Genomic DNA, 21,241 nt, shown 5'->3' with positions numbered 1-21,241 from the left:
ACCCAAAGATGCCCAATACTTTGAGATGTCCCAGATATGCTAATTTTAAATTATTATTGGCAAATTTGAAATGATTTTCATTTCTTGATGAAATAACCCTAAGGTGACACAGATAAGCCTATAAAGAGAGCCTATAAATTGAGATTTCAAACTCCATTTCTCCTCTCCTCCCCAGCACTCTTTTTCTCCAAAGGGTCCTGGTTGCTAAGTAATCCAACTCTACCTAGTGGGATTCTCTGTGCCACTCCCCCTCCCCACTCACTTCCCAGGCTGATTGACTTTCTCCCCACCTCCCTATCCATAACCCCCCACTCTGTCTCAGTACCCTCTTCCTTTTTCCCTGTGTCTCAATACTTTGTGTGCCCTTTGTCCCTATGCTCTCTGTGTCTTATTAAAGTGTGATTGCAGCTTGACTTCCACTTCCAAAATGGTCTTTCCAGAAAGTACCCAAAGAACCAAGCATGGCTGCCTCATTTCATAATTCCATAAATTAATTAGTAAGTCAAGGGATACTTGAAAGCTCCTCCTAAATCATTTTCTTAAGAAAGAACACTGAAATGAAACCTCATCACTTCCCATCTGATTGTAGGATTTATCTACTTCTAGGCTGGGGACCTTCTCTCTGCATTTTGTATTCAACTTTTCTATGTAACTATCCTTCCCCATTGTGAGCTCCTTGAGGGCAAGGACTATCTTTTGCTTTTCTATATATTCTCCAGTACCTGGCACACAGTAGGTGCTTAATAAATATTTACTGACTGACTAAAGAGAATCAGTGAAGGTCTTTAATATAAGACTAGATTATTACTTGTTGGGGGTAACTTTTCTGTTTTAGGTAGCTTTTAGGTTGGAAAGTTGATTTCTAAAGTCCTTGAAAGGTAAGATCTTTAAGGTTCTGTGATTCTGTGATTTTAATACAGAAATCTTTTTTGGGGGTTTCCTTCATTGGGAGGAAATAATCCACAGAAATCATAGAAGCCAAGATCCTGTAGAGAATGCAAATATTGTTCTAATCAGGTTTTAGTACTTACAATAAGGATTTTTGTCAATAATCAGTCAATAACTATTTATTGAATAGAATTAAAAATAGGAATCCCCTACTTCCTGAAAGGAATTGTAACACCTTTACTAGCAATCCTAACCAGTAATTATCAGTACAAAATTCAGTACCTAAATTCTATTTTAAAAAATTGAATTTCTGAAACAATTGCAAAGCCCATGTGTCTGAGAAAATAAGAGCTTTTGGTGGAATAGATTTTACTAGGTGCTATCCTTTTATAGAGTCAAGCTTTTAAAAAAGTATTGTATAAAAAATTCAGGTGTACTATCCATATGTTCTTTCAACCTATCAACACACACCTATAGTTCACTGGAAAAGGAGATGAGCCTTGAAATGAATGAAAATCAGAAGTCTTTGGTGTGATGGCTTTAAAGTCCAAAGACCTAGGTTCAAATATATCAGTGCCACTTAATATCTATGTAGCCTTGGGCAAGCCACTTAAATTCTTTTTTGTCCAAATCTGTAAAAGGAAGGGAATGGATAAGTTAAAATAACATTTTGGATGAAGAGAAATTCAAAGGCCCCTTCCATTTTTTAAATCTTATGAACCTATGAACTCTTTTCAAAATTTGTAATAAAAATCAATGGGAAACCAGGATTTATTATATAACTTCTTGAATTTTGTAAATAAATTTATTATGTGATGTGAGCTTAATTTGTAAGTCAACTCTTAATTGCCTGTATTTATATCGAGTATCAAGAGCTGAGACAATATAAAACACTTACATTTGGATTTGGAATCCATTATAAAATTTTATTGAATGAATATACTAATTATGGTAGTAATATGACAATCTCAAAACTATTTAGAATTTCTTTAACACCCACTACCAGTAGAAGAAGGTATCTAAAACATCTGAGAGGAAATAATCAGTCAATAAGTATTTATTATGAATGTGACTTCTATGAATAATTGATATTGATCCAGAATTTCAGAATGCCCTCTCTACAAACCCTGTGACATAGAACTGCAAAAAAAGGAAATTGAGACTCAGAGGGGTTTACTGACCTGGCCAGGTCAGATAAAGTCAACAAACATTTATTAAGTTCCTACTATGAGTAAGGCATTATGACAAAGCTGATAAATGTCAGCGCTGAGATTTCAAACCTAGTCTCAAATTCTCATTTTATTTCTACTATGCTACTATTTCTGATATTGTCATTCAAGGTATTTTGTAAGCTGGCTCCAATCTTCCAACTCAGTTTTGCCTCAGGTTATTCCCCTTCATGAACACCATACCATTTTCAGCCCAATTAAACTATTCGTTCCTGCTATTCTCATCCTGGCAGCAAGGTGGCACAATGGATGCCAAACCTGCATTCAGAAAGATTCATCTTAGTTTAAAGATAGTCTCAGACATTTACTGTGTGACTCTGGGCAAGTGACTTAACCCTATTTACCTCAGTTTCCTAATCTGTAAAATGAACTGGAGAAGGAAATAGCAAGTTGCTCCAGGGTCTTTGTCAAAACACTCCAACTCAGGTCACAAAGAATCAGACACAACTGAAAAACAACTAAATCTGAACTAAAAATCTCATCCTATTCTTTCTCCTCTTCTACACCTTTGCTAATGCTGAGTCCCTAGATAGAAGAAGCCTCCACAATCCTCACTTCATAAGATCATAGATTTAAATCTTAATGAGATCTTACAAATCACTTAGTCCATGCCCTTTATTTGAAAAAAATAAATTAAATTTTTGTCTAATGATGATCCATCATCTCTTTCTCTCCATTGAGAAAGCAAGAAAAACCAAATCCCCTATTATAAAACAAGATGTCACTTCCATGAAATTTTATTTAGCTCTCCCCGCACCCCCAGAGGAAAATAGTGTTGTTACTCTCCTCAAATTTCTCATAAGGCTTTGCTTGAAACACTCTCTTTGTACTTATCACACTATTCCCTAGTATCTTAATTATTTGCCTACATATCTTCTCCTACTCTCCCCCCAATTAAGTTATAAATGCCTTGAGAGTAAGATGCTTCATATGTATTTTTCTATCCCCAAAGTGGATTGCCCCCATGTTCCTTCAGGTTAATTGCATTGAAGATGTAAATGCATCCCAATGGCTCAATGGAAAAGGCAGCCAATTCCTTGAAGAGTACAAAGTAGGCAATAAATAAATGCTTGCCAAATTATATTGCATAGCTGTGGTTCTACCATATACTGCATCTGAAAATCTGCCATAGAAAATCCATCAATTATCAATAAATACACAATAGCTGACTGCATGAAATCAATTTTCATTTCTTAATTTATAGATTATAGCTAAAACTGTCAAGGACAGACCAACTTCTTCCAAAAGAAGTAGCATAGGCTTAGAGTAGAAAGATGAATCAAAAGCCAACTATTCCAACTCATTTTATAAATAAGAAACATAAAATCCATAGAATGACTTGTACATGGTCACATAGGTGGTAAATGGAAGATGAAAAATTTAAATCTGGGTTTTTTTGTCTCCAATGTAATACCTTCTCTTGTATCATCAACCTATACAACTGAGGTTTAGTATAAGTTGTTTAGACCTGAAGTACGATGGAGGAGAGATAAAAACGGTGGGTTTAGAAATGTCCTTTGTTGATAGTCTACAGAGGAATATATTCCCACTTGGTTTCCAGACTCAACACTGTAGTTTATTTCCCTCTGGCAGAGTGACACCTTCTGGGAAGTATGAACCAATACAAGCTTCTTCTGTCATTCCATTGGGGACTGCTGAAGAGAGCACTCACCCTGGTCTATTTTAGTCAGAGGGTAAGAATTTCAACAAGCTTGGATAAACACGCAAGTTGTATGACGGGAAGATAAATTTGGTAATGGTTGCTTAGGAACTCACAACAGTGCAATCAATAGGCAGTTTTACAGAGAGCTCTACTTCAACTCCTTTCAAAGTGCCAATCAAAGTTAGCTAAACCATTCATTGTACTTCAATATCTGAATTTCACCAGTACCTGGGAGAAAACATCTGTTCATCAAGCATTTCCCTAAATAGAAAAAATGATTAGAATTTTCTTTTTGGAAAAAAAAAGTCTTTAGAATTCAGAACAAGAATAGGGAGTTAAACTATTCAGAATTTGGCCCTTCCTCAGTCTTTGTGCCTTTGTTTCATTTTAAATGCTACGCACATAACCATTGCTGATCTCCAAACAAGCACTGACTATGGCAGGTGGTTCAGTGCCAACTGCAAAGATTTTTTTTAAAAAGGCCAAAATAAATGACTTCTCTATTTTCAAAATGGTCTGTTCAAAATTGTGGCCTTTAAAACTAATAGCTGAAACTTGACAAAAGACCTTGCCTCTCTGAGCTTCATTTTTATTATATTCTATCATTAGTTTACCTATAATGCCCAAACCAGTTATCCATTCAGTTCTCAGGATATGTAAAATGTTTCTAAGGAAAAGAGGAAAGAAGAGAAATAAAAGGAAGAAAGGAAGGAGCATGTGGGTGTGAGTATGAGGTTTACACACATGTGGATTTAGTCTTTTAAAAGATTATATATTACATTTCTTAAAACCCATATGAAAACTTATCATAAAACCAATTGAATTCATACAACATTGAAGTATGTGTGATTTCAAGAAGTGTATCCACCTACCAGAGGATTTGTAATCTCATCAGAGCCTGGCTCTGGTCCAAGACCTGATTGCTTGGGGACAGCTACATTTTAACCACCCTATGGAGAATAATATTGGCAATATTGAAACAGCAATGTCTTTGTCAGAAATCAAATTCTGCTTACTGTATTTATTGAAAAAAACTAAAAACCAAGGCCAGGATCATTAGACAAGAAGAACTGGGTAAGGTCACAAGCTTATTTAATACCTTGTAAAAAATAAAAACACATTTTATATATACCCAACTGAACTATGCCATATATAATGAATCAAACTAAATCAGTTGGATTTTTTGCTTACTCCAGTTCTTTTCTCAAATAGACTGCATCCTTGAGAAGACCTGAAGTTAGCCTCCTAATAATTCAAATACCTCCAAGAGAACTATTATCAAGATCCATCTGTTTCAGAAAGTCTTTCATATTACATGAGTTAGACATACACATAAAATAAACTTGTACAATTACTTAAATCTCATGCCCTTCCCAGGTCTTCAAGTATTGACACAATATGGTTCAGTGGTTAAAGTGCTGGATTCAGAGACAAGATGACTCAGATGTGAATGTCTCTTTTATGCCAGGGTTGCCTTGGCAAGTCACTTAATCTTTTTAAGCCTTAATTTCCTTAGCTGTAAAGTAGAAGATATAATAGCATCTTCCTCACAAGAGTTAAATGAGATAATGAATGTAAAGTGCTCTGCAAATTTTAAAATGCCATGTAAATCTGAGTATCCTGAAATATTGTGAGCTACTATAGATAAAAAGTGTTAAAGTATTAAAATTACTCATGTATTCTATATACTACTGGACATCTGTTTTCATGTCATATGATCTTCTGTCTTATCTCTACATCAGATTATAAGTTCCGTGAGAGCAACATTTAGGCCTGCCTAAATTCTCAATACCTAATACATTGAATATGAACCTAAAAATTCAATGTAAATAACATTTTTTTAAAAAATGCTTGTTATGCTTACTTTCCAAAATTTCCTTTGTTCTTGTTCCTTATTATAAATTACAGTATAATGTGCTTGAATATTTAAATCATTAACAAATATTTCATCTTTAAATCGAGGTTTCAGATGTGGTAAATTGCAAGGTGATGACACAAATGAGTAATTTATCAAATTTCATGATTGTTAAAATGGGTCCTAGAACCCTGTTACTCCGAGGAGGCACACTAAAATATTTGATTAAATGACCAATGTCTGGCTGCTGAAAGGAAAATCAATCCTAAATCCTAAACTAAATCTTAAAGATAAACTGATTCTTTTTTATATCACTCAAGTAATATCATTGTTTCATTATAGTTACTGAAACTGAACCTGTTTATAAAGGAATCTAATTAAAGTTAACCACTCTTCTGACACTTTACAAAACCTTGTATTTTCATTCTTTTCTTCTTGTTTCAAATAAGGAGATCCAAACAGGAATGACAAAAAAAATGTATTTGAGGGAGATAAGAACAGGAATAAGCCACCAGTTATTCAATTAAAGCAACAACAGATCCATTTTTTCCCTTCTCCAAGGAAAAAGAAGCTATTACACTACTTTTCTTTTTTCATTAATAGTTCATGCTTCCTTTATTTAGTACACAGCTAAATTCAGGCATCACTTTGTAATTTGCTATCTTCCAGGCCATTTCAAATGACAGCATTGATCTGCAAATCAACAACTCATCTGACATTAAATTCAACAGGTCACTGAACACCAAGATGCTTTATCAGGATTAATCTAGATGAACAGTTTCTATTTAAAAAGAGGGAGAAAGATACAGAATGTGGTAGACGTGGTAGATGATGACTAAGTTCATTAGTGTCTTGCAGCAATTCGATTGAAGATTCAGCACACCAAACAACTTCTGAAATTTACCATTACAACTGTGTCTCCTAGAAGCCACTGATTATACTGCCTTTTCTTTTTGCTGATTACTGATATCTAATTTTCACCCATATAAATCTCTTGATCAAAAATCCAAAACAATGTCCTCCCCAAAGCTGGGCTACCTTTTTGCTCCACACAAAAGGCATTAAAATGTTATTTTGGGTTCCATAGTATCTTGAAGCACAATTTTTTTCTTAAGTAATAATATTACTTAAGAACCACAGAACACCATACCATAAAAAGAAATGTATCTTTTTAAAGACTCCCCTAATCCTTAATTCAGACATAGGTATCTAAATATCTATGGATAAACAATTTTATTAAATAAGATTCTGATAAAGCTATATTTAAAATGTATGGTAAAATTATATACAGCAACTTTCCAAATTGCAAAACACCATATTCCAAACACCCTTAGATACTAACAGTCTGAATAGTCACAAAAAGGGCTAAATAACACCATATGGATTAAGTAGGCATTTGTGGGCTAGCCTTGGAACCTTAGTATAATATTTGTGAGTACTCCTTTATCATAGCAGATTGCAATCTTTCTATAACTTAGCAGATCAGAATTTCTGTAGGTGAAAAATTCTTTCATCCTCTGGCTACCCTGAAAATAAGCCTCTTTGAATGTAGCTAACTTGGTCCTAAGTGATACAGAGTCAAAATCACAGCCCATATGGACTCATATAGAACTGCATGGAAACCTAACCACTATTTGCAATATTATTTCTATGGTAAAAGAAATTCTGTTCAACAAAAATGTAGGCAGATCAAATTTCTCAGATGTAACTTGAATAAAAATCACAATCACATACTAAGCATGAACAGTTGTCTAGCCTTAGGAGCTCAGAGACAGACTACCTTAGTCTATATGACTTGCAGATAATTTCTTCTCTTCCAAGACAGATGACAACCTCAATTAATATAGTGTCATCTTTTTTGTTGTCAAAAAGAAGGGGCCAGCAAATTCCATTAAGTAGTACATGGGATTAATGAAGCCCATGGTGTGGGTACATCCCATGCCGGAACTATAACTATTTGGTTTTATTCTACTTCTGAACTACAAACCACTATTGGTCTCAAATAGGGAATGCAGAACTTTGATGCTAAGCCTATCTCTATCACTGGGGGGGAAAAACATCTCTTTTGTGTACAATAGGTTATCAGTGTCACTTTTCTACTGAAAGGGGCAGCTGTCAGTATTGGCAGTAATGGGGAAGTCAATAAAAAATAGGACACAGAAGTGAGATCTAGCTTATAGAAATTTTTGGGAAACAATGAGATGAATTCTGTTAATTACCATTCACTGGATTTGCTCTCAGTTATTCCCTCCAATACAATGTCAGGTTCATGAGGCAGGACCTATTTTGGTTATGTCCTTGTCTTGGTGCCTGACATGGTGCTTTGGGCACGACTGTAAATGTATATTGTTGAACTGAATAAATGTGAATTCTCACTAAGACTTGAAGAACTAGGCAATTTCCATTTGTTTCTATGGAGAAAACTGATATTATAAATATATAAATAACCCTTAAAAAAAAAATCTCTGAATTTAGAATTTCAATACTGTTCTAATTTATTTCCCTGGAAAAAGGCTATTTGTAGGCTCCTTTTTGGTAAGGGGCTCTTTCTCATAAAATGTCACCTTGTATTTTCAGCCTTTATTTTTCCTGTCACTGTAAGCAGCGTCTAGACATCCAAATTAAGAAGTGTACAATCAACACCAGTAACAACAACAAAAAACAGGTCCTTATTTCATAGAAATATGTAGTCACATCCACACAAATGCTTTTACCATGTATCAAAAAAGGAGACCTTTATTTGTGAACAAAAATATTGATGTTGCTAAGTGATACAGAGCCAATCACCAGTTCTGAGTCTTTGTGTTTGTTTATTTCTATCCCACTTGCAAACCATGCTAACAGCATTTCAGAGCTACATATAGACTCAGCTAGAATGACTTGGTATAAGCCACATTTACTAATAATACATAGCACACTTGATATTAACCCATTAGCATTTTTCAGATTCCTCCTTGAAAATGGTTTGAAGAAGGAGGAAAGCTCTAAACTAGACAAAATAATAAAGAAAAGAAAACAAAAGGTAGAATAGAGAAGCAGATAAAGCAATGCACTGAAGGGTCTAACAACATGGATCCAAATCTGGCTTTAGATATCAACTACCTTTATAAGCCTGGGCAAATGAACCTCTCTGGGCCTCAGTTTCTTCATCTATAATATGAGAGGATTGGATTCAATGGCCTAAGGTTTCTTCTGGCTCTAAATAGATGATCCTATAAATTAAATTAAGTCACTATTTCTTAATTCCTATTTATTATTAGTCTCTTCTGTGCAAGAAACTCAATTATTGTTAATAGGAAGAAAGATAAAAAATGGATAAATTAAATTCACAGAAAACATGAACCTTAATTCAACAATAATATCAATCACTTTCTTTACTGAAGTTTTCCCAAACAGCAAAACTGACTGATTTTAATTCCTGTCTTCTTCCTATGTCTGTCCAGTCTCCAAAAGAAGCACATCAAAAAGAAAAAGAAAAGAAAAGAAAGAAATGAAAAAGGATCAATAAAGTTACACAAACCCATATATACTAAATCATCAGTGTAATTAATAATTGAAAATTACTTGTAGGGCAATAACCATTTGACATACCTGAAACATGTCAAGCTTAATCTACACACACACACATACACACACACACACATACACACACACCATTCTGAATAAAAACAATGTCTTCTCAACTAGCTGTAAGTAAGGGCAATCCATGATGATATTACTGATAAAGATTAATTTCTGGCAGTGGTCCCTTCTCTGAACTGGATAAGTTTTAATCACATATATTGTATGAAAGTTTCCAAGAATACAAATAAAAATGAAAAAATAAGTATATTTAAAGGATAATTATGACATAGTAAGGGATCTGTCCTCATGGTTAGATACTAAAAAACGAGGAAAAGCTATCTACTATCTCAATTGGCCAGTAAGGCTCAAGGAATCAAGAGGCTTAGACCAAAGGTAGAAATTGAAATCAATGTGGATCCTAAATGTAAATACAGATTTCTCAAGCATCTAGGGAGAAAAAGTTCATACTTTCAGGGAAAAATTCTAGAACAATAAAAGTTTGCCCTTCTCCAGTTGCTAGTGGTTTCGACTCCTACCTGTGATCTTTTTATTGTTGTTGTTTCAATTAAATTTTTTTTAATCTGTCAGTATTCCTTTTCCACCTCTCCCACCAAGGGAAAACAAAACTGTTGCATATAGTCATAGCTACGTGATCTTAGGAACCTTTTGTACCTTGTTTATGTCTAAGCCTCTTCATTTGTCAAGTGATAATCACAACATCACCAACAGGAAAATATTTAAAAGGAAAAAAGCGCTAAATAAATGCAAGAAATGATTTATTCCAATATGGTGATCAGGCTTTCTACCTTCCTAGCCACTCCTACTGCCTCTGTTCCAGAGTTCCTTCCTGGAAATCCAGCCTTTTCCCTTTATTCCTTGGGGCAGAGGAATTAAATCCAGACCGAGAGAGATACTAATCCATAGATAAGGATCCCTACCAGCCACATCTTGACTTAGTTTTGAAAGGTAATATTGTCTATATTTTATTGTGGTTTTAATTTTTGGTTGTTGTGTTTCTCCAATTACATTTTTATCTGTTCTGGTCCCCCTCAGGAGTTTAGCTGTAGATCAAGGGTTTGATATCTCTGTTCTATTGATAGCAATACACCTTGAACAGATTTTTCAAATTACACAGGTAGGCAATTTATCGGTAAAGAATTGAAATCTTATTTTGTTGAAAACTTATATTGCCGTCAGTTCTGGGTGGAAACTTTTCTTTAGACACTTAAGCTTCTCCCTAGATGCTTGAGAAATCTGTATTTACTTTTAGGATTAACACTGATTTTAAATTCTACCTTTGGTCTAAGCCTCTTGATTCTTTGAGCTATTTACAAGCCAACTGAGGTAGTAGATAGCTTTTTCTGTTTTTCTAATATTTATCTGAGGGCAGATACCTTACATATTGGGGTCTCAGTTCCTAAGATTTCTAACTTAAACCTCTAACGTTTCTTATATGCAATCCAACATTCCTTCTCTTTTTACTCTTTTTCTTAGATTCAGAGAAGCTCAAGTTGGAAGAGACGTCGGTGATCATCTGGCCCAAATCATGTCTGAAAGGGATTCTTATTATAAAATGCCAGACATATCATTATTAAGGTAGTTTGAAAGAAAGGGTGAGTAGGATGGGGTGATTCTTTTTTTTTAAAGTTGGATAGGAAAAGGTAAAAACTAGCAATTATGAAATGGGGCATGAAAGGGAGAACTAATATAAAGGAAACCACTGGAAGAAGAGGGCTGGTAATGTTGGAATCTTACTATCATCTAGACTGAAGAAAAAACAAATTGTACATCTAAAGAAGTTTAGAAGTCTTCTGGAATTCTAGAGAGATGAGAAAACTGGGAGAGAGCTGGGGAAGTAGTTTTTTAAAAATGTATAGAATAAAATTAGGAGGGTAAGGATAGAAAATAAGAGGGAATTTTGGAGGGGGGGGTGGATAAAATAAGGAATAAAAGGGTAAGGGGGAAAAGGTAACAGGGATAGGGTGAAAAGAGAGTCTGAGATGGAAAATTATAAAAAAAAATAAGTTGCAGGGAAATTCACAAATAGTAATTTGAACTTTGTAAAATCTTAAGAATATGAGTCATTCTCCAATTGATAAATGTTCAAAGGATAAGAACAGATAGTTTTTCAATGAAGTAATCAAAACAATTTATACTTACATTTTTAAAATGCTCTAAATCACTACTGATTTAGAGAAATGCAGATTAAACTGCCTATACTCTGTGACTCAGCAATACCATTACTTGGTCTATTTTGAAAGATGATTAGAGGAAAAGGAAAAGAACCTGTATCTTCTGAAATGTTTATAGTAGATTTTTGTGTGTGTTGACAAAGAACTAGAAATTTCAATGATGGGGAATGGCTTGAACAAGTTGTGATATATAATTGTGATAAACTGCTTGCATTTTTGTTTTTCTTCCCGGATTATTTATACCTTCTGAATTCAATTCTCCCTGTGCAACAAGAAAACTGTTTGGTTCTGCACACGTATATTGTATCCAGGATATACTGTAACCTATTCAACATGTAAAAGATTGCTTGCCATCTGGGGGAGGGGGTGGAGGGAGGGAGGGGAAAAATCGGAACAGAAGTGAATGCAAGGGATAATATTGTAAAAAAATTACCCTGGCATGAGTTCTATCAATAAAAAGTTATTAAAAAAGAATTATAATTAAAAGATATATAATTGTGATAGAATATTATTGTGCTATAAGAAATAATGCATTCAGTGATTTTAGGAAAACATGGAAAAACTTGCATGAAATAATAGAATGAAATGAGCAGAACCAAGAGAACACTGTATGCAGTAATAGCAATATTGTTTTAAGAATGACTTTTAACAAATCAGTTATTTTGACTATTATAAATACCCCAAATTCAGTATAAAAAACATATGAAGAAAAATGCTATCTGCATCCACTTAAAGAACTGGTAAATAGAAGTATGTATAGAATAATTTTACATATACACACACATATATGTAAAACTATTTTCATTTAATGGTAGCCATTTCTAGGGAGGGTGGACTGGGGGGAATAAATTTACATGATAATTTTGTTGCGTAATTGAAAGGAATAGCAAGTTATGTATAGTAAATTTGCACCATGTACAATCATCTTTTTTTATTGTGCTGTGTTATGGAAACACTTGCTTTATTCCATAAATTAAAAATAATTTACCAGATAAATGATCAGTCATCTACTACTGAAAGACCTCCAAGAAATGAAAATCTATAATTTCCTAAGCAGTAAATTCCACTTTTGGACAACTGTAATTGTTAGAAAATTTTTTTCTGGCATCACCTCTAAATTTCCCTCTTTGGGTAAGCTGTCATATCTCATTTATCACTTACTATATACTAGTCTCTATGTTAGCACAGCACAGGAGTCACAAAGATAAATGTAAAACATTCCTTGCCCTCTAAGAGTTTTGCATTCTAGATGTACATTTATAATTATAAGCTGAATGCATATAAGATAGTTTGGAGAGATAGGACATTGACAGAAGTGGTGGGGATAAGGAGGATGGGGTGGAAAGAATCAGGAAAAGACTCATACAAAAAGTTGTTCTTAAACAGTCTTAGAAATAAACTGAGAATTTCAAAGGGAAGGCATTTCAGTCATGGGAGATAACTAGTATAGATCTAGAGATGGGAGATGAGAGATGGATTGTCTTTTGTGTGAAACAATAAGGCTGGTCAATATGGTAGGATTATAGAGTAAGGAAGAGAATAATGAATAATGCAGGCATTCTATTTTTTCATCAAGAATATTTTATTTTTCCAATTATGTAAAGATAATTTTCAACATTCATTTTTGTAAGATTTTGAGTTCTAACTTTTCTCCTTCCCTTCTCTCCCTCCCACCTTCCCAAAACAACAAGCAATAGGATATAGGTTTATATATATATGCACACATATAAATATGTATATATGTGTATATATATACACATACACTATAATTTTAAACACATTTCCCTATTAGTCATTTTGTAAAAGAAAAATCAGGACAAAAGGAAAAAATCACAAAAAAGAAAAGCAAACACACACACACACACACACACACACACACACACACACACACTGAAAATAGTATGCTTCATTCCCTATTCAGTTTCCACAATTCTCACTCTGAATGCAGGTGGCATTTTCTATCCTAAATCTATTGGAATTGTCTTAGATCACCAAATTGCTGAGTAGAGATAAGTCTATTACAGTTGATCATCACATAATTTTGCCCTTACTGTGTATAATACTATTCTCCTGGTTCTGCTCACTTCATTCAGCATAAGATCAGAGGTCTTTCCAGGTTTTTTCAGAAGTCAGCCTGCTCATGATTTCTTACAGAATAATAATATTCTGTTACATTCATTTACTATAACTTATTCAGTCATTCTCCAACTGAATTTCCAATTTTTGTCACCCCAAAAAGAGTCCTACAAGCATTTTTGCACATATGGATCCTTCTCCCTCTTATGATCTCTTTGGGATCCCAGGAGTAGATCAAAGGGTATGCACAGTTTTAGAGCCCTTTGAGCATAGTTCCAAATTTCTCTCCAGAATACCTGGATCAGTTCATAACTACTTTAACAATGTTCTTAATACTTTTTGTGTCATGATATTTTTGGCAGTCTGCTGAAGTCTTTGAAGGATCCTTAAAGTGTTGTTTCTAAATATATAAATAGGAATTTAAAAGGAATTAAATTGATATATGATTATCAATATATTTCTCAAAAAATTTCACTGACTCCAGGTTAAAAACTGCTAGAATAATGAGACTGGAAATTTAGAGCCAGAATGCTGAGAAATTTAAATATCAAACAAAGGGGCTTATATTTATATACTGGGGGCAGGAGGGAGCCACCAGATTGTATTTAAGTAAAGGTATCATGATCAGATTTGTACTTTAGGAAAATTACTTCGACAGCTATATGATGGATTCATTTAGAAAGATATTTGAAACAGAAAGATCAAATAGGAGGATATTATAACAGTCCAGACAACTGGCAGGAAAGGAATGGGATTACACATTTGAGAATATTCCCAATCACTGAAGCTTAATCATACAAGTACAATTTTTTTTTAAATGGGGAAGGGAAATTTTTATTTTTAATAAGCGAAACTCCAAGTCTCCTTGCCACTTGGGTCTCAATTTATCTAGCTGTAATAAAAAAGAACAATAGACTTAAAATCTAAAAACTTGTCCCTTTCTTCCTATTACTTACTTGTTCTTAAACACATAATTCCAGTCAATATATATATAGAGTATCTGGAATGAAGGCATAAAAGTTGAAAGCATGCCTAGAATAAGTTTATTAAAAACACATAATCAGTGGGTAACTTTTCTTCAAAAGGTCTATAGTTTTTCCCTAACTGACATTCTTTAAAAAATATTTTATTGATGCTTCCCCCTACACAAGACTGTATCTCTCCTCTCAATAGAACTTTCTCTCATAACAAAGAAGAGCAAAACTAATCAACACATTGACCTTGTCTGATGACACAAATCACATTCTGCTCCTTTATTCTACCACATGATGAAGAATGCTTCGCCATCAGTCATATTCAATCCTAACTGAACACTGCATCTACCAGAGTTTGTGAGTCATTCAACATTGTTTTTTTTACATTATTTTGGTCAATGTGATAATTTTTCTTCTGATTCTGCTTTCTCCAGAAGCATCCTGATTGATTATCTCTCTCACTTCCTGCAATAGATGCAGACATTTTTTTCTCAGGCCCCTAAATCATGCCTTTTTGCATTTCTCTTAGAAAATGATTTTACCTTCAACATTACCAAGAAAATAGAAACACTAATTTAAAAAAATTCTCTTCTTCCCAAACCCACATTTCAAAACTCCTCTAGATTGTGCCCTTTCTCTCCTCCTTTGCTCCAGAGTCAGAGGAAAATGAGTCCTTTCTCCTTGCCAAGCCCAACCCATGATTTCATCTCTTCTCATCTTTTCAATATTTTGCCAACTCTTTTTAAAAATTTTAATTCCATAAGTCTTTATTTCTTAAAATAAATCTAAACAGCCTTGCTAATAGATTAATTTTGCAAAGATACATACTAATCAAGTCTTTAAATTTGTTTAGTATTTTAAATCATATTCTTTTTAATTAATTTTTTTAATTTTCAAAACATATACATAGATAATTTTCAAAATTCACCCTTAGAAAATCTTGTGTTCCAAATATTTTCCCTCCCTTCTTCCCCACCACGTCCCTTAGGCAGCAAGTAATACAATATATATTAAATATGTGCAATTCTTCTATACATATTTTCACAATTATCATGCTGCACAAAAAAGTAAAAACACTATATTATAATCCACATTCAGTCCCCATAGTCTTCTTTCTGGGTTGCTCTCTTTACAGATAGTTCTCTTTATCAAAAGACCATTGGAACTGATCTGAATCAGCTAATTGATGAAAAGAGCCAAGTCCATCGAAATTGATCATCCTATAATCTTGCTGTTGCTGTGTACAATGTTATTCTGGTTCTACTCATTTCCCTTAGCATCAATTCATGTAAGTCTATCTAGGACTCTCTGAAATCATCCTGCTGATCATTTCTTATAGAACAATAATATTCCATAATATTCATATATTATAACTTATTCAGCCACTCTCCAACTAATGGGCACCAACTCAGTTTCTAGTTCCTTGCCACTAGAAAAAGAGCTGCTACAAACATTTTTGTACACGTGGGTCCTCTTCCCTTTTTAAATGATTTCTTTGAGATAAAAGCCTAGTAGAGACACTGCTAGATCAAAGGATATGCCCAGTTTGATAGCCCTTTGCTCATATTTCCAAATTGCTCTCCAGAATGGTTGCATCAGTTCACAACTCCACCAAAAATGTATTAGTGTCCCAGTTTTCCTATATCCTCCTCCAACATTCATCATTATCTTTTCCTGTCATCTTAGCCAGTCTAAGAGGTATGTAGTACTACCTCAGAGTTGTCTTAATTTGCATTTCTCTGATCAATAGTGATTTAGAGCATTTTTTCATATGGCTAGAAATCTTTCTTTATCTGAAAATTGTTTGTTCATATCCTTTGACCATTTATCAATTGGAGAATGGCTTGTATTTTTATAAATTTGAGTCAATTCTCTGTATATATTAGAAATGAATCCTTTATCAGAACTCTTAGATGTAATTTTTTTCCCAGTTTATTGCTTCCCTTCTAATCTTGTCTGCATTGGTTTTGTTTGTATAAAAGCTTTTTAACTCCATAGAATCAAAATTATCCATTTTGCATTCCATAATATACTCTAATTCTTGCTAACTCTTTAATACTCTTTCTCTATCATGCTGAATTTCTGCCTACTGCCTCCTTCTCTGCTGTCTCCAACCATAACTAGGTGCTTCCTACCCTTAAGTAATCTTTTACTTGACCTTGTTATTCCCTCAAGATATCATCCCAGCTAAAATGTTGTCCCAGATCTCCTTTCCCTTTCACAGCCAAAGTGCTAGAAAAAAAATTATCTATACTCAGCTAAAATGTTGTCCCAGATCTCCTTTCTCTTTCACAGCCAAACTGCTAGAAAAAAAATCATCTATATTCAACTGCCTCTCTCTATTTTCTCATCTTTCACTTGCTTCTAAATCCCTCAAAAATCTGGCTTCTAATTGTACTGCTAACTGAAATTACTTTCTCAAAAATTACAAACGATCTTTTAATTGTTAAAGTCAAATTGCTCATTCTCATTTCTCATCCTATTTGAAAACTTCTGGCACTATGAACTTCACCTTCTGGATTACTCTCCACTATCCCTTCCCATTCATTCACTATAATTTCTGGTTCTAATCCCACATATCTGATTACTCTTTCTTAGTTCCCTTTTCTGAATTATAATTCATCTTCACCTTTGTGACATGACTCTCTCTACCAAAATGATATCTTAGTCCCATTTTTCCTATAAGACTTTTTCCATCAATAATCTCATCTGCAATTAATATATTTATATAAATAATTTCTAAATCAGGCCCTAATCTTTCTTCTAAACTCCAGTCCCCATTATCAACTAAATGTCTCAAACCCAATATGTCTAAAATCAAACTTAATCTTTTCCCTTTTTAACTTATACCTCCTTCAAGTTTTGTTACAGGAACCACTATTCCTTCAATCACATAGTCTCATGTCCTTTGAGTCACACTTCAGTCCTACCTCTTCAACTCCTTTCTTCAACATGTTGCAAATGCCTGTCAATTCTATCTCCATAACATTCAACATCTGTCCCCTTCTCTCGATTAGCATGGCCACTATTCTAGTTCATCGTCATAATACTTTTCACCTGGCTAATTAAAAGAGCTTCTTAATCAGTCTCCTTGATTTCAATTCATCACATTTTTAGTGAATATTAAACTATAGCTGACAAAAAAAAAAACCTTTTGAATATATAAGTATAACCATATCACTCCTTTACTCAAATAACTTTGGTGATTCCATAATGTTTCTAGTATAAAATATAAACCTATTACCCTCCCATTTCAGGCCCTTCCAACTGGTTCTAACCTACCTTTTCAGACTTGTTTAATATTATTCTTAATCTTTTTCATACACTCTACATTCCAGCCATACTGGTCTCCTACTGAAAACAATTCATCATTCCAGTCCCTGTCTATCTGCCATCTCACCAGTCATCCCTCTGCCTGCAATGAACAGCCTCTTCACTTCTGCTTCTCAGAAATCTTAATTTCGAGACTCAACTCAGTTTACCGCCACCAGAATGACTTCCTTGATCTGTGAGTTCGTAATGTTTCCTCCCTCTTTGATTTACTTTATTTTTTAGATCAATTAGTCAAGCAAGTATTTATGAACTACTAGATGCAAGGCACGCTGATATATACTGGGGATGCAAAGGTAAAAAGAAGGAACTTACATTTTATACACATATACAGGGAAAGATACATATTTATATTTATACACACAGAGATACATGCATACATGTGAAAATAGATACAAAGTAAATACAAGATGATTGGTAATCAGTAATAATCTCATCTAGGAAATGGTGCTGGGGCAGAGTTCTGAAGGAAGCTAGGGATTCTGAGGTGGAAGGAGTGCCTTCAGGCACGGGAATTATGCTGAATCCTGAGAAAACAAACAAAACAGCCTTTAATAATGATAAGTTCAAGTTGATGATATACTTTCCTCACGATAACTGTATTATCTCTGTTTTAGAGCCAAGGAAACTAAGGATGAAAAATGTAAAATGATTTTCCTGAGTCACATTGCTTAGAAGTCAGAAGACCTGGGCTCAAGTTAGTACGTGATTCCAAGATACTGCTACAAGACAACTCTTATTAACATGTGATCACAGAACCATTATCCACATTGTATAGAATAAGGTTTCTTAAACTTTTTCCTCTCATGATCCCTTTCATCAAAGAAATCTTTACATGTCCCCAGGTTTATGAGTATATAAAATAGGTATATTAAATTTCCTGATGATAAATCATAATTTTGCAACTCCCACGTTCAGTTATATGACCCCCTTATAGGATTATGACCCACAGTTTAAGAATCTTTAGTACAGAACATTTAAGTTCCAGAGAATACAGTCTGGGAAAAGTGGAACTGAGGTCCCTTCCACTGACCTGTAACTCACAAAGTCAATGACCTTGACCCTATGGATAATTCTATTTCTGGTTAACTGCCATTCTTTTCCTCTCTTATGAATTTCTTAATTTCATCTTCAATTACTGATCCTTTATGGAAGGTGGCAGGAGTCTTCATCAGATAGTTTTATTTATCACTTTCTTTTCAATAGAGAGCTAAGATATGCATCTTTGGTTCTTTTTTCTCTGTCTACCTTAACATATGCTGTTAGAATATATTTTCTCTTTTACTGAAGTTTCTCTATAGATAAAAGGCATAACAAAAACACAGTTTTTTTCCTGGCTTTAGTGGGAAAAAAACACTTTGCAAAAAAAAATTACAACGACAATAAACACAACACACTTACCAAATGTACTCCTAGCATCTTCCATGGGGCTGCAAATTTAATTCTGTGCCAAGAGTTTAACAATCTTACTGTATTATCCCCTATCCAGGGTTTTCTTTCTTCAACTGTATGCACTCTCACAATCTGAGGAATGAAGACAGCTGTTTTCATTATGGCTTTACCCTAAACAAAACTCCAATTTCTTATTAAGAATGTTTAATAAAATCAACAGGGCGTTAAAAACAGCCAGCAGGGAGCATAGCAAATTAGATGCTTGCCTGGTGCCTCCCTCTGTGTCAACATGCAAATATTCTTCATCTTTATACAGCTCTTCTGAAACATCATAATATTATCCCAAACAGGCAAATCCTCTTTCCTCTCTTTTCCCCAGTATGAGACTAAGTCATTGGGAAGAGCAGAGCAGCACTAATTGATGGAATAAGGTGAAATAAAACTTCCTGCCAAAATCTTCCTGGTTTTTAAGGCTAAATGCTTTCGGAATATAGGGAATGAGTAGTGTTGTTTTTTTTTTAATCAGGGTATTATTGAAATCATTAAGACATTCCCACCTTGATATATTAAACTAGAAATGCTCAGCTTCATGATTATTATGCACCTGCTGTGGTCCAAACACTGATGCGGTTCAAAAGGAGAAGCTGTTCTTGCTCTCTAGAAACATGTACAGGAAGTTCAGTTTTAGACCCTGTTTAATTCTCAGGGGTACCTGCACTAGATTTAGTGTAAGATGATTATTTTAGATTAAATATGTGAGGAGAGATATGCTCCACATTCGTGGTACTCAAGAAGAATATGAATGCAACTAAACTTTGCCTCCATTTAATAGCAAGCAGTGAAGGAGATGAAGCAAAGATGCCAAAAGAAACCATGAAAGATCACACAGGGGAAAGCATATATGCAAGCTCTGTAAAGGTCAACAGCTGGTCTGGTTATAGTCTCATCTGGACATAACTAAATTCTTGGTCAAAAAAAATAATAAAAACAGGTATATGAATCTACTTCATTGACTAGAGTTTTAAGTGCATTTTAAAAATATAAAGAAAGAAATATTTTATAAAATGAAAGAAATATCTTTAGAGCCGTGGTCTCCAAAATGAGAACTATTATAACCTCAAAGACTATTTGATCAGCCAATCAGAGAGTAGAAAGATAGAATGCATCCAATCCTGGATTTTTCTCCATAGAAGCACATCCTCCCCTTCACTATGACCTTTTAATCTGTTTCCACCCAGTGGGAGTCTTCTATGCCTGAGGTTGGTTGCTCAGTTTCATGATAACCTAGCTGGCATCCAGGAACACACTGCAGCGGCAGCCAAAATTCTTTGGGTGATGTGTCTTTTTTAGTTATGACAAGTATTTATCTAAATATCAAAATAAATTGATTTTAGAGCCAGATCTTCAACTCACTTTATTACAAAGTTTTTTTTTTTTAACCATGGTTTTAATATGACACAAGTTCAATCACATCATTCTCATCAAAATATAATTATATTATTTCTTTGATGAAAACAAAAAGGGTTTTCTAACATTAATAAGTATTACTTTTAAATATTATTTCAAATTGGAACACAAGGTTTTTCAAAGGTCAATGTTGAAAAAAATTATGCTTGCATATATTTTGAAAATAAAAAACTTCAATAAAAATATCATTTCAGTTCATCCTTTACATTTCTATGTTATATATATATATATATTTGGAGTGTGCTCAAAAATTTTTAGTATTAGGATACACAATCAAAAAAGTTTGTAAATCACTTTTCTAGAGAGCAGGAAGTACTGATCTCAGAGAACAGAGGTTCTTTGTCATTTTTGGGTCAAGACCTCCTTAGACAATCTGGTAAAACTCATGGAATCCTTATCAGAACAATGTTTTAAATTCATAAAATAAAATAATAGGAATGCAGCAAAAGGAACCACAATTATTAAGGGAAAAAAATTTAAGTTTACAGACTCTAGGTTAAGAACCTTAGCCATAAATCCTCTTCAGCTTTATTCTATCATACAAAGGCTGCTTTGTTTGTTTTTAAATAAGTTCTTCCCAGTACTAAGTTTTTTAAAATTAAAATTACCTT

General features: G+C 33.9%; 1 protein-coding gene across 4 annotated transcripts in view; it reads right to left on the bottom strand.

Moving 5' to 3' along the window:
• Positions 1-21,241, bottom strand: part of LDLRAD4 (low density lipoprotein receptor class A domain containing 4) — a 578,057-nt gene that overhangs the window by 112,944 nt on the left and 443,872 nt on the right. The window lies entirely within an intron of this gene.

The sequence above is a fragment of the Antechinus flavipes genome, chromosome 1 (assembly GCF_016432865.1).
Source record: "Antechinus flavipes isolate AdamAnt ecotype Samford, QLD, Australia chromosome 1, AdamAnt_v2, whole genome shotgun sequence".
Lineage (NCBI taxonomy): Eukaryota > Metazoa > Chordata > Mammalia > Dasyuromorphia > Dasyuridae > Antechinus > Antechinus flavipes.
Note: the sequence above shows the minus strand (reverse complement) of the source record. Positions and strands in the feature narration are given on the sequence as shown.